The 12,995-nt window shown below is 50.2% G+C and overlaps 1 long non-coding RNA gene across 1 annotated transcript; it reads left to right on the forward strand.

Moving 5' to 3' along the window:
• The first annotated feature begins 8,258 nt into the window (after positions 1-8,258).
• On the forward strand, positions 8,259-11,009 carry LOC309681093. Its single transcript, XR_014270019.1, has 3 exons — positions 8,259-8,312; positions 9,886-10,017; positions 10,988-11,009. It is a non-coding gene; the product is annotated as an uncharacterized lncRNA (long non-coding RNA).
• The last annotated feature ends 1,986 nt before the right edge of the window (positions 11,010-12,995 follow it).

The raw sequence follows: 12,995 nt of genomic DNA on the forward strand, positions 1-12,995 counted from the left end.
AGGCTACCTCAGTCCTTAGTGCCCTCGTTACAGCCTGGTCAGGAACAGGGTTGAGAAGTGAGGTTCCGGGGAGGACACAGGTAAACCCCTACTCCATTCCTGTCCCGCAGAACATCTGAGCATAGGCTATACGTTACATTTAAACTAAGGGGATACGAGCACATGCTTGCAGTTATCCTCTACCCAAATGCTTGCTGAAAATAGGTATTTTGCTGAATTATTTTCAGTCTGTTTTCTCTCTGGGACACCAGGCAGTCCAGGCGTAGGGCCCAGCTATCTCTCAGCTCTGCTTTAGAGCGGCGTTAAGTGTGCCCGGGGCCAACGCAGCCCTCTGCGCCAGTTCAGCGAGAGCTTCTCCAGCTCATCCCCAGCAGAGAGGTTCGGAAGCAAACTTGCTTTCTGGCTTTTGTTTAGCAGTAACTCCTAGCTGCTGCGCCGGGAAAGGAGTGACCTCTGATTTTTACGCAGAAAAGTTTCAGGGTGATGTCTTTAGGTAAGGATAAGTAAGTGACACAGTAAGTGCGTAGCAGTTTTGAAAAGCTTGAGTGGACTTGCGGGCTGGGACAGCTCGCCAGCGAGATGGGACTAGCTGTGTGGGATGAGGGAGAGGTTATTAATAGTGCTCATCTAATTAAACAGCGGTCTGAAGAGAAGCACGCTGCCTGAAGATGGGCAGAGAGGCTTTGCCAGCAGAAAGCTGGGAGTGTGATGGAGAAGCTCGAGTGGAAAACATGTTGGCTGAAAGTACTAGGGAAAGACACTTGGAGCCTGGAGATAAACGGGGATGCGTGCCTACAGTCCGCTCGTTGTCCCACCACTGCGGCTGGCGTGGTCTTTTCAGCGTCCCAAAAGAGTTACGTTGCTCTTAACCCTTTGCGGTGGTTTCGGAACAGCCTTTCGCCAACCGAATGGCAAGAAGTGAAAATCCTTTCCCCTTGCTGCTCTCTATGCAAACTGCAGTGATTTCTTATTAATGGCTTAAAATAAAATGGGTTCATGACAGCTGCTTCCCCTGTTGTTTGTATTAGCCCTTTCCCAATTAACAATCTAAACCGTTACCCGCTTAAAGCTCCTGTCTCAGGTCAGTCCTGTGAGCTTTTGTCCACACCAGTAATTTCTCCGGTTAGTGAGCAGAGTGTGTAGAATATTCCAATCCCAGCACCGAATTCATTCCGAAAATGCAAAGTAATGCAGCTGTTTCTATTACTATTTGTTTGTTTTAATTTGAATTGTGTATAAAGTGCACATTTTCTTTGAAACTGAGTGTTTGTTATTAGTAGGGGATGTCTGTTGAAGCTCTAAATGTTCATGTCTGTGACTGTATTCAGTTTCAAAGTCTCGGACTTTATTTTTCCTTTTGAAGAAATGATACGTGCATTACTTTAAAATGCTCTTTTGCTTTGGCTTAATGTAGGCCATTCCGAAATAAACATTCAGAAGAGACTTTTGGACAAATAATACTGAACATAAATTGGGTTTGTCTTGTCATTCTCTGGTTTTGGTTGCAGTTTGGAAAAAAAAAAAAATCTATTAAATCCAGTGGCTTACTCCAGTCTGAGTGAGATGGCTTCTTTTTTTTCCAGCAATAGAATATGCTCTGAATATGTGAGCAAGGGAGAGGGATATTTTAATGATTTGCCTTAGAGCCACAACTTGGAATTTTTATATATTTGACCTTGTTTAGCGTAATAAAGAGCCGGTTAGAAACTAACCGTGCCTTCCTGTATGCAAATTGCTCTTCAGTGGTGAGACAAATTGCATTAAAAAAAGAAAAACCCGCCAAGTTTGGAAGTCAGGCCTTGAGAAGGGTGCCACTTCTGAAAACATGAAAATCTGCATTTATGCATATGAATGAGCGTGCTGATATTGTCCAGTGAACTGTGCAGCATTAGCTGGCCTAATTTAGCTGTGATTTTCGAAGGAACATACGGGAGCTGGCTGCCCGGCTCCTTTTAAAAATTGCAGCTGAATGCCCGTCTGTTTTGCTGTCACAAAAGATGGCTTTTGTAAGTGCCTCATGCTTTCCCCTCGCTGCAAGCTTGGCCTCCAAATGGAAAGTATGTCTAAGGAGGCATTCAGCGGTTTGCCGTGTCGTGCAGCTGCGAGAAAGATAAAAGTGAGATGGATTTGGTGGTGTGAGCTTGGAATAAAAAGCTGTTTGTTAGGAGAAGGAGAAGGAGAAGGAGAAGGAGAAGGAGAAGGAGAAGGAGAAGGAGAAGGAGAAGGAGAAGGAGAAGGAGAAGGAGAAGGAGAAGGAGAAGGAGAAGGAGAAGGAGAAGGAGAAGGAGGAGAAGGAGAGCGCTGCTCCTGCTCACAGCACGGTGTGTCCTGAGCCTCAGCGAGGGCTGTAATGGCAGAAATCAGTGACGGTGACAGTGGCAGGATCCAGCAGTCATAGTTGTGTTTTTTAACTGTCTGGTTACCTAAGCATCCTGCATGAGACTGGGAAACGTGTGGAGTGGGGAGCAGCCCAGACGCCGTCACCAGCTCCGTGCCCGCACAGGGTAAAACCGCCTTGAGCCATGGGCAGGAGTTCAAGTGCAGGGATAACCGAGGAGGGGCAGCGGGGCCTGGCCCCTGCTGCGTCGCCTCTGCTGCTCCAGAAGGACACTTAACCTCGGCGTTATATTTCAGCATGTGATTATCTCCGTGTGAGTCAATGCAGCCAGCTACAGGCATCCAGCTAAGCATGTGCTTGAGTGTTTTAAAGTGCAGAAGTCTTTGTTTAACAAGGAATTTGCAGCAAGAAATTCTGAAATGCTTCAGGCTTTTAACCAGAACTGAAAAAGGAGGGTATGGTTGCAGCGCTCTGCCTGCGATCATTTCTGGGGAAACCGTCTAATAGAAGCCGTCGTGTAATGGCTGTGCTTGATCTTGTGCTCAGAAACAGGCCAGGAGTAGAGAACCCCGAGGTCAAAGCTGGGATTGTATGCAGTCGCCCCGGGCTTGGTGCGGTTGCTCCCTGCAGATGCAGGCTGCTGTCGGAGATGCCCCTGGGTGTTTGCCGTGGCCTCCAGCTGCCGCTGCCGGAGGGTGCGTCTCCCAGGGGTCCTGTGGCACAGCTGCCAGCCCCGCACGGGTGCCTCGGGTGCTCGAGGACCTCTCCGACAGCACCCTGCGGGCCAGCTGACAGCTCCACCGTGTTTTCCTCCGCTATAAAATGAGGATAACGCGACTTATTTCGTACTGGGTATTGCAAATATAAATTAGATCCTCTCTGCAGAGCAATTTTCCTGTTGGAAGCATAGGTTAGGGGTTTAATATTGTTAGCATTAAGTGTTCCTGCCTGTAGTTTAGCTACAACCCTGTAGCGACTGTGCTATTCTTCTTATAGCTTGATTTGTTAATAATTCAAGAATTCTTGATACCGGGCGTATAACTTGCCAGCTACGAGGGTATTTCAGAAGGAGCTGTTTATTGAGATGCCCACGTTTGGTCTCGGGGCGTTTGTGGCACGCCTGATTCCTGCGAGTTGGACGTGCTGTGCTTTGCACCTTGTGCAGTTACCATGAAACAGTGCCTGAAAAACTGATCCATTTGCACGAGTTAAATTGCAATTTGCTGTTAAGTGGTGTAACTAGACATAACCCACCTTTCTACCCCAGCACGGAAAGGAGCTCAGGGGCTTCCGCTCCTTCGGGGCTTGCCATTCATTTGCTGTGTATCGGAGGAGACTTCAAATATCAGTTCATCATTGCTTGGAAAATGACATTTTGTTTTCTACAGCGTGACATTATCATTGTTGTGTAAATTCTGTGTTGATAGCTGGGGAAAAATGCCTTAGAAAGGAGGATTTAAAGGCATCTGATCAATGCTCATTGGTGCTATGGAATAGTTTCTATACAGTACAGGTTTTGCTGTCCTTCTCCCTTTTATTTTTTTCCTGAACAGGGTGTTCTGGTTGCTCTTTGGCAGAGGACGTGTCGCCTGTTTGTGGATCTGAGCCTGCTGCGTCCCCAGGAGCAGAACTGTGGTGTTAAGCCCCGGGAGTTTTACACATGACCCTTGTTTGGGTCTGTGACTTCTGCTGCCTTGCGGCCTGGGTTTCCCCTGGCTGGAAATGAAGTCTGGCCAAGCAGAAGCAGCAGCTGTGAACCTGCTTTCTCCGTAGAGATGGACGCAGCGTGTGCCGGAGTCCGAGTGCGGGCATGGGGCCGAGCCTGTGGCTTGACACGATGCAGACCTGTGTGTCCTCGGAAACACGCTTTGCCAGGAGGTGAGTCTTGGTATTCAGACGGAAGGCAGGATCCCAATCTCTGGCGATGAATGAAATTTGTTAAGTCAGCACGCAAGTGGTGATAGATTTTAGCTTTGTTGTGAGTATTGGAAAGCATCGTGCCAGCTGCTCAGCTTTCGTCTTGCCCTTATTTAAAGACATACCGTGACTTCAGTGAGTTACTTTTTCCCCCCCTCTGAGTCTTTCTTATCCCCAGAAATTCAGTATTCCCATTAGTGAATGTTTGCCAGGCTTGTTATATTTTTTTACAAAAACCTGAAATCACTTGAAAAGCCACTGTCAGAAAACTTTTTAAAAAGCCTAATATGTATAGAAAATGGTTCTGGTAACACACTGATATTAGCAGGTGTCAGTATGTACGTGTGTATCAGGATTTTTGGAGCTACCTTGTCACCATTGGCTCTTATTCCCCCGGACTTTTTGTGCAGGGAAGAAGGTGAGGGGATTTGACCCATGATACCTGAATTGAAATGTGATAACTCCAAGCTCTGAAACAAAATTCCTCTCTCGCTTTATATTGCTGATAGCATTATTTCTTCCCCCTCCCCAGCTGGTATTACAATATTGAGCGATTCGTTGCTGCGTATATTCTTATGTCATATACAAAAAATTAAGACTTAATGCATTGGAGAGCTCCTTTGCCTGTTTGCATTGTATCCTTTGAATGTTTGCATTAATTAGGATTACACCACAGACTACAGTCAGTCCCACTGGTGAAAAATGCCATGAAAATATGAAGTTACAAAGAGAAGTTTGCGGGTTGTCTGTGATTTTTAATGGAGGGAATCATAGAATCACAGAATGGTTTGGGTTGGAAGGGTCCTTAAAGACCATCAAGCTCCACCCCCCTGCCCTGGGCAGGGACACCTCCCCCCAGCCCAGGTTGCTCCCAGCCCCGTCCAACCTGGCCTTGAACACCTCCAGGGATGGGGCAGCCACAGCTTCTCTGGGCAACCTGCACAGGGGCTCACCACCCTCACAGTGAAATTTTTTTTCCTACTATCTCATCTAAATCTCCCCTCTTCCAATTTGAAGCCATTCCCCCTCATCCTATCGCTCCATGCCCTTGTAAAAAGTCCCTCTCCAGCCTTCTTGTAGGCCCCCTTCAGATACTGGAAGGGGCTCTGAGGTCTCCCCGGAGCCTTCTCTTCTCCAGGCTGAACCCCCCCAACTCTCCCAGCCTGTCCTCCCAGCAGAGGGGCTCCAGCCCTCGCAGCATCTCCGGGGCCTCCTCTGGCCATGCTCCAACAGCTCCGTGTCCTTCTGCTGTTGGGACCCCCCGAGCTGGAGGCAGCACTGCAGGGGGGTTTCCCCAGAGCGGAGCAGAGGGGCAGAATCCCGCCCTCATCCTGCTGGCCATGCTGCTGGGGATGCAGCCCAGGGTGCCAGTGGCTTTCTGGGCTGCCAGCGCACATTGCCGGCTCATGTTGAGCTTCTCATCAACCAACATCCCCTAGTCCTTCTCCTTCTTCCTCGGGAAGAGACCCCCAACAGCACTGTACCCGCTGCTCAGGTCAGCTTCGTCCAGAGTACCCACCCGGAGGAGGACGAGGAGCCCTGGGACAGGAATCAGCTTTCTTGCAGCTTGCTCAGCAAACCACCACGTTTCATTGATTAGTTCCAGTGCTAATTGAAGGCTAGTGGTCTGTTCACAGGTATGTTGGATGTTCTATAAACTCTATAGCCTCCGAAAGAGGTCCGTCCCTTTGGAAGGAACCCGTTTCTGCTGCGCTGAGGGTGACCCTCCAGCCCAGCCAGAGCCCTTTATCTGACATGTAAAGCATGAATCAGAAAATGTGGCTGATTAGTCAACCATATTTGGTAATAAACTTGTTAATGTTTCAAAAGGTCTTTGAGGGAGCTGTTGAAAAGTCAGTTTGATTACATCAGCTGCACGCTGAATTTCTGTGGGCTCGTGGCTGGAACACGGTCAGCGTGCCAGATTAACACATAGGTTCCCTGGGAGTGTATTTTCCATATTCTCTATGAGAAAGCTGGTAACTTTGCTTATATAAACATGTGCAATATGTTATACATTGTTATATATATGTTATATATGCAATGTTATATAAATGCTCTTAAAATGAGGTGGAAAGAGAGACATGGAAATGGACAGTGAGGGTCTCTGAAAATTAGGGCTGGATTGCTCTGGTAAATTTTGTGATGAGATACGCAACTCAGAGAAGAAAAGTGCTAACTGTAAACGTTCTAGACATCAGTCGCTGCCTTGTTATGGTGCCGCGTAAGAAATTGTTTGGCCGGATAAGAGGGGTTATTGTCACAAAGCAGGTGAAATGCACAAGAGCAATGCTGTAGGTGATGGGAGCACGGGAGGGAGAATAGGGAATCGCTGGTCTGGAGGGCAGAAGGAACTGTGCTCTTGGTCTTCAGACCAAGACATTCTGATATCTTGTATCTAAAGATATTTTGATATCTTGATCTAAATTTTTGATATTTTGATATTTTCACTGATTTTTTTTTCCCACCCACAATTATCAAATGTACAAATGGAATGTGCCGGTGGCATGGAACTGGGAGGCGTTTTGTAAAGTTGGTGAAGGTTTGGAGGCAGGAACTGCTGTTATCTGTGCTACAGCCCTGGCGTGATGTGGGTGCGTGGTGTTCCTTCCCCCTCCAAGAGCAAAACTACTTTTTGGCGTGGAAATGTGAGCGGCCTTGTGCCATTTATTAACATCTCTCTTCAGCCCTCCTGGAGGTACTGGGTGACTTCAAGCAAATTAAAGGGAAGTTTGGGACATTTCCAGTCCCGTAAAAAAGTGGGAGCCAGAAGTGCTTCTGTTGACAATGGGTAAGAATACATATTATTGAGGACTTTTTCAGTGTGGCTGAGCAGCTGCCAGATCACGTAGCAGTGCCTGCAGCCTGCCAGGGGATGGCACGCTGGGGGACGCGTGGCCAGGAGCCTTGCGGCAGTAAGAAACTTCTAAAGTAAGAAAAGACATGTGATTGTATCAAACAGAAAATGAGTTTATGAAGCGAATCGCGGGGAGCGCGGTACAGATGTTTTGCCTCCGCGCAGAGCGTGAGCATGATCCACCCGGCAGTTTGATGTTGTACAGTGTCTGGCACTCCCGCCTGAGCACAGTCCCTGCTGCTACGTGTGGTGTGATAGCACCTCGATGCTGCAGGGCAGACTGGGCACCGTGGGGCTCTGTAGGTATAAAAATAGCCACTTTGCCCTAAATGTTAGAAGTATGAAGTGAGACAGAGGGCAAGCGGGAAAGCTTTACACCTTGGTTCACCCAGAACATGGTGTTTCCAGGAAAAAAGCTGCCCTGAAGTTTCCTTCGTCAGCATGTCTATTAGATCACACTGTCCCTGAATATTTCTCCCCTGTATACTGGGGGAGAGAGGGTAGTTCACTGCTGGACCATCACAGGAGGGGGCGAACTCAGGAATATGCCACAGGGCTGTGAAATTAAATTCTGGTTTAATCGGTGGCTCTGAAATCTGGTTTCTTATCACCTATTGCCTTTCTTGCTGACTAGCTGGTTGGGGCAGCAGTGTTACGTGATGACCCCATTGGGTTTTTAACAAAAAAGTAAGTTATGACCCTCTGCAATGGTAGGATGTCACGCATTTCCTGTTTTTATGCATATTTTGGTGGCCAGTAAGGAAAGAGAAGATCCTTGCTAGGAAAGGAGATCCCAGAAAAACGATAGTAGCCAGTGCTGGGGTAAGGAGGTTGTTACATAAACCACTCTGACCCGGAGTGCCACAGTGCTGCCGATATCCCAGAGAGGAGAGCCGAGATCTTGAGAGACCTCAGAGCTAATTTAATAAATTGCTGTTTTGTAGTTACGAATTAAAATTCTTAAGAAAGAGCCTTTTCTTTGTCAGATGCCAATTTAACTCAAAAATCTCTGACCCCTAGCTCCTGCAATTTAACATAAGCTAATGAGGGCTTAACATCTTGCTTGCAATTACAGGCAGGGGTCAGCGAGATGCAGGTCCCGGTGTGCTGCGTCCTGCGCAGAGGCGGCTGACGGCCGGCGCCTGTGGAAGGGAGAGTTCAGCGGCTGCCATCTATCTCTGCTCTGACTGCGCCGACAAGGTGAAATGGGCCCACTGGGGATTCTCAATTAAATTCTGCTGACCTGGATTTGAACTGCTGAGCTGTAAAACAGGCTGCACCTATCTTGCACGCGCAATCCCAGAAGCAATCAGCCGTCGTTTTTGAGTCACGCCTCTCTCTGCCTCGGCTGCTTGTGGGTTAAAGTTTACCAGCGGCAGAAATGTGAACTCAAGCGTTCGGGGGGGGGACTGCTAATAAAAAGCAGTGGCAAGGCTGGCCCACGCCTGGAATGACACAGTCTTTGAGCTGGAAAAGACCTACAAGGCAGTGCAGTCAGCGTCCTGGCCAGCAGGAGATTGCTTCTTAAAGGGCATTTGGAATTTTTTTTTTGTACAGTCTAGTCATAACAGACTCAAGGAATTGGGTTTCCCCCACTTCCCCCAGGATATTCTCACCCTCCCCCTGGAGCTGGCGGCTGCGCAGCCAAAGTTAAAGCGCACCACAGCCTTCAATCACGTTTTCAGGCCACTGGCTGTCTTCTGGGCTAGCAAAAATCCTTCCCTTCCCGTTGTCGGCTGGGGCTGTTGAGGCGCAGAGGCCCGTGGGCCCCTCTCGCAAGCAAGCAGCTACTGATGCGGCTGCGATGTGACACGCAAGCTGCCCCGTCGCCCCCAGCGTGTGGCTGTCCAGCAGCAACCCCTGGCTGCAAGCGGCACTGTCTTATTCCCATCTGGCCTTTGGCTGTTGCCTCTGGTGCCATGGGGCTGCTCTCACCTGTTGCCCCAATTGCTAAGCTGAGCTTGGAGGGTCAGCTCCTCTTTTTTCTTCCCCCCCCTGACTTTGAGGGTTCAGTGCTATTGCAGTGTAGGGGGGACACTGAAGCAGTCTTCAGTGCGCACATGTTGGGACCAGGGCCAGCTACCCATGGGAGCTCCCTCCACCTGAACTCGTTAACCCGTAAAGAATTTTTAAATGTGATTTTGATATGCATCTGGTTTGCGTGCAGGCTTGGAAAGATTAGTTTTTTGCTCATGTCCTTAGTCTCTGCTGTTGAGCATTCCTCCTTGCCATTAGAAATTGGGTCAGTGGTGTCTCATATTGGTCATCAGAAGGTTTCAGCTTTGATGCCTTTGCGTTTAGCTAAATGCAGAATGATACCCAGCTTCCCCATGCAAAATGCTTCAAGCACCGTGCAACACTGGGTGTGTTTAGTAGCCCAAATGAGCTCAGTAGCACAACTGGCAGGAGGAAGCCTGTGAGGGGAGAGCAGTCACCACGACCTGTTGTGTTTGCAAAGCTGCAACAAGCATTGGCCAAAATTCCTGTGACCATTCGGTCTAATCTATTTGAGCTCAGCCTGCTCCTTCCTGGTCCACCCGAAGCTGGAGTCGCCTCCGCTGCAGATGCGTTGTGCTCAGCAAACCCTTGGTGACTGGAAACGCTGACGCTCCCCTTCCCCCCCGGCGTGCCTGGTTTCTGATCAGCGTGCTGGAGTGCCATTTGGACTGACAGCGTTGTGTAAGACGTGCGGAGCCGAGGCTGCTCGGAGATGCTTGCCGCTTTTCCCCTGAACTGTCTCTTTTCTGTGCACTGATTTGTTTCTTGTTTCCAGCTGGAGTCTGAATAGCAAAATTCCCATAGCGGGTGAGACAGAGCTGGGATCTGCTTTTACTTGAAGTGTGCATACTCCTTCTGACTGTTTCTCAGCTGTTTGCCTGCAGAATTTCTCCATGGTGACAAAAAGGTGAATTTCTCTAAAATCTCCGTGTACCAAATAGGAGCCTTGACTCAGAGAGGCACAGAAAGGATGTGTTTTGGTTCTGCTCCATCCCAGCCACACCGTGTGCCGGGAGACTTTAGGGAGAGCCAAAGCGGGCTCTGCGCTTCCCATCTCCTCTTTCCCTCTCCAGACCTCAGTTTCCCACCAGGAATCGGGGGTGACACAGCCGAAAGAAGTCACACTGTCTTCCAGCATCATTACTAGAGTAGAAAGCGCCTGTTGCTCAAGGGTGCGGGTGCGTGACCAGAGTGCTTCAAACAGGCAAGAGACAGATGGACAGCGTCTGTGCCATGCGGTTGTGTCAGCCTGCAGAGGGTTTCCCAGCTGAAAAACCCGTGTCCTGGTTTGTGGTCAGAGTTCAGTTCAGGTTCTTTTTTTGTTTGCATGGAAAATGAGGACATGGTTTTTTTCAGCTGCATTGTGAAGACAGTATTTGGGGTGTTACTTTCTCTCACCTGTAATTTATCTCCCAAAGAAAACTCCCTTCAGGATGACATTGCCCCATGGATTGCCTCCTGACCATCTGACGTCTCCCTCTGCTCTCAAAAGCTGACTGAAACATCGCAGCTTTCTTATGAGCATGAGGACTGAAAAACTACAGCCTCCCTCTGCTCACGCAAGCTGCTGCTCACGTGGCGGCCCCCCATGCTGCAGCCTCTGCCGTGACCACATTCCTGGGAAAGTCCTTGAGGATTTTTTTCCTTGTGTGCACCCTAAAAGCAAGATCTGCCTCGTTAGATTATAGCTGAAAAATTGCAGCCAGATGGTCAATCATCAGCTTCGGCAACCAAAGGAGCAGAGATATTGTAGGTTCAAGGGTTTCCCATTATGTAATGGCACAGGCACAGAGACGGCTGCAGAAGAGTTGGTTTCTTATTTCTTTGGTTTTGCTAATAATGAAGGATTTACTCTACTTTTTTTTTGTACATTGCAGGTTTTTGAGATTGGCAAGATCCACCTTTAGAGCCTTGTTGCTGTTTTCAGCAAAAAGAGGGGCAGAAAAGTCTTTGATTCTGTCTTTGTAAGCGACAGCTGCTCAGACAGAAGTGTCCCCCAGGCCTGCCCAAGCCGTTGCTCCCCACGGGTCCTTCCAGGTATGTTGCGTTACAGGGGATGCATCACACCGGGACTAGGGAACGCGCTGCAAGTGATCTCAGAGGAACCCAAAAGCTGATGCCAACCTCGCAGCCTTCACTGGAGGAGCATCTTGGCACCTGACACGGACAGGGAGACCTGTGCCTTCTCCCTTGGGTGATGTGGTGAACCTTTAGCAAGTGCGGCTAAAATCTGGAAGTGGTGGGTGAGGAGCGTGGATCAGAGCTGAACACGAGGACTGGTCTCTAACATAAAACTGGCAGGTTTGGAGTAGGAGAAGGAGCTTGAGGACAGACAGGAACTCTGCAGCACCCATCCAGGCTGTGTGCAGTGTTTCAGGGCAGCTCCTCTTCCAGGCAGAGGAGCTGGGTGATACGATCCAGGAAGCCAAAAAGGAGCAGAAGAAGCTTGTGAGGGAGGAAAGCAGCAGCCTCGGACATCAAGTGCCTTTGAGCACTGGACTCTGCTGCTCTCATAGTGTTTGTGGTCCTGGGGAGTTGGCCAAGGAGCATCTCCCTCATGCCGGGTATGTCCAATCCCACCATGGCATCCTTGCGACCTCCAACCTCCCCGGCACACGCAGCAGTGCCAGTGAGCAGGACACTGTCCTAAGCAAGCAGTGTTAGGTGCTGCATGACCCTGTGGGACTGCAGATCAGAGCTGGGCCAACTTTAAGTCATGTTTTTTGCCCTTCTGACCGTGAAGGCCCTGAATAACTCAAGATTCAGAAACAGTCTGTGCATCTGGAATATTTCTGTCTCACTCATCGGCCTGGTATCTAGACACTGGCCCAAAATAGCTCCTTGCTGAGATGCATCTCAGTCGTGGCTGGTAGCAAATCTCCAGCTAAAATCCTTGAGGGGTATAAAGATGTCTCCGCTGCGATGGGCTTACTGCATCGTGGGGAGGAATGGCGTCGTTTGCTCCAAGCCTGGCCCTGGCAGGGGAGGACACTGCGGCTGAGAAGGCAGCAAGGGTGGGGGATGGCTCCTGGTGCAGACACCCCCCGGCTCAGCTGAGTGCTCACCCTGCGCTCCTTGCTGTGGCTGGAGGCTCCTCCAACATCTTCCCCACCCCGCGCCATCTCCTGCGAGGCTGTAGCTGCGGGGGACAGAGTGAGCAGATGATGGTGATTGCTTTAATAAGATGAACTTGACCCCTCTTGAAACCAGGAGAGAGGACTCCGCCTGGGGTTGGGTCTCCCCCCAAGGGAGGCAGCACCCCAAGGAGCACCCTGGAAGCACCCTGAGGTGCTCCTAGGCACCCCCCACCACCACAAGTGGACCAGAGCTGGCAGCCCGTGTCCTCACCCACCCCAGCACCCCGGATCCTGTGTGTGGGCCCCACTGCTCACCACAAGGTGCTGAATATGGGTGTGTGTTTATACCACGCTGCACAGGGGGACCCCAGAGCGGGTCCCTCTGGGGCTCTGCAGGGTGGGGGGCACCTCCAGCCCTGCCGGTCGGGAGCTTGGCCCATTCTGGGGTGGGTTGTTGCAATGTTCATCATCCTGCATCCCACCCCTCATCCCTGGCTGGCAGAGAAGTGGTTTCCCAGGAGAACTGACCCTCCGCAGGCAGGGGATGCAGGGCCTCCCCCACCGTGGCCAGGGCCAAGGGGGATGGCAGCAGTGCTCCTGTGGTGTCCCCCATCTGCCCCTGATTTTACCATCAAAGGACCCTGAACTGGGTGGATGTGCTGCAGCCCCCTGCCCAGCCTGTGCCTTTGTCCTCAGTCTCTGTCCTCCCAGCTCGGGACTGGGGGCTGCAGGGGTACATGTGGCCCTGGAGCAATCTCGGAGATGTCAGAGCATCTCCTGCGCCGTCCAGTCCAGGCGTGCATGGACT

Source organism: Vanellus vanellus, assembly GCF_965231255.1.
Source record: "Vanellus vanellus genome assembly, chromosome: 24".
NCBI classification, from domain to species: domain Eukaryota; kingdom Metazoa; phylum Chordata; class Aves; order Charadriiformes; family Charadriidae; genus Vanellus; species Vanellus vanellus.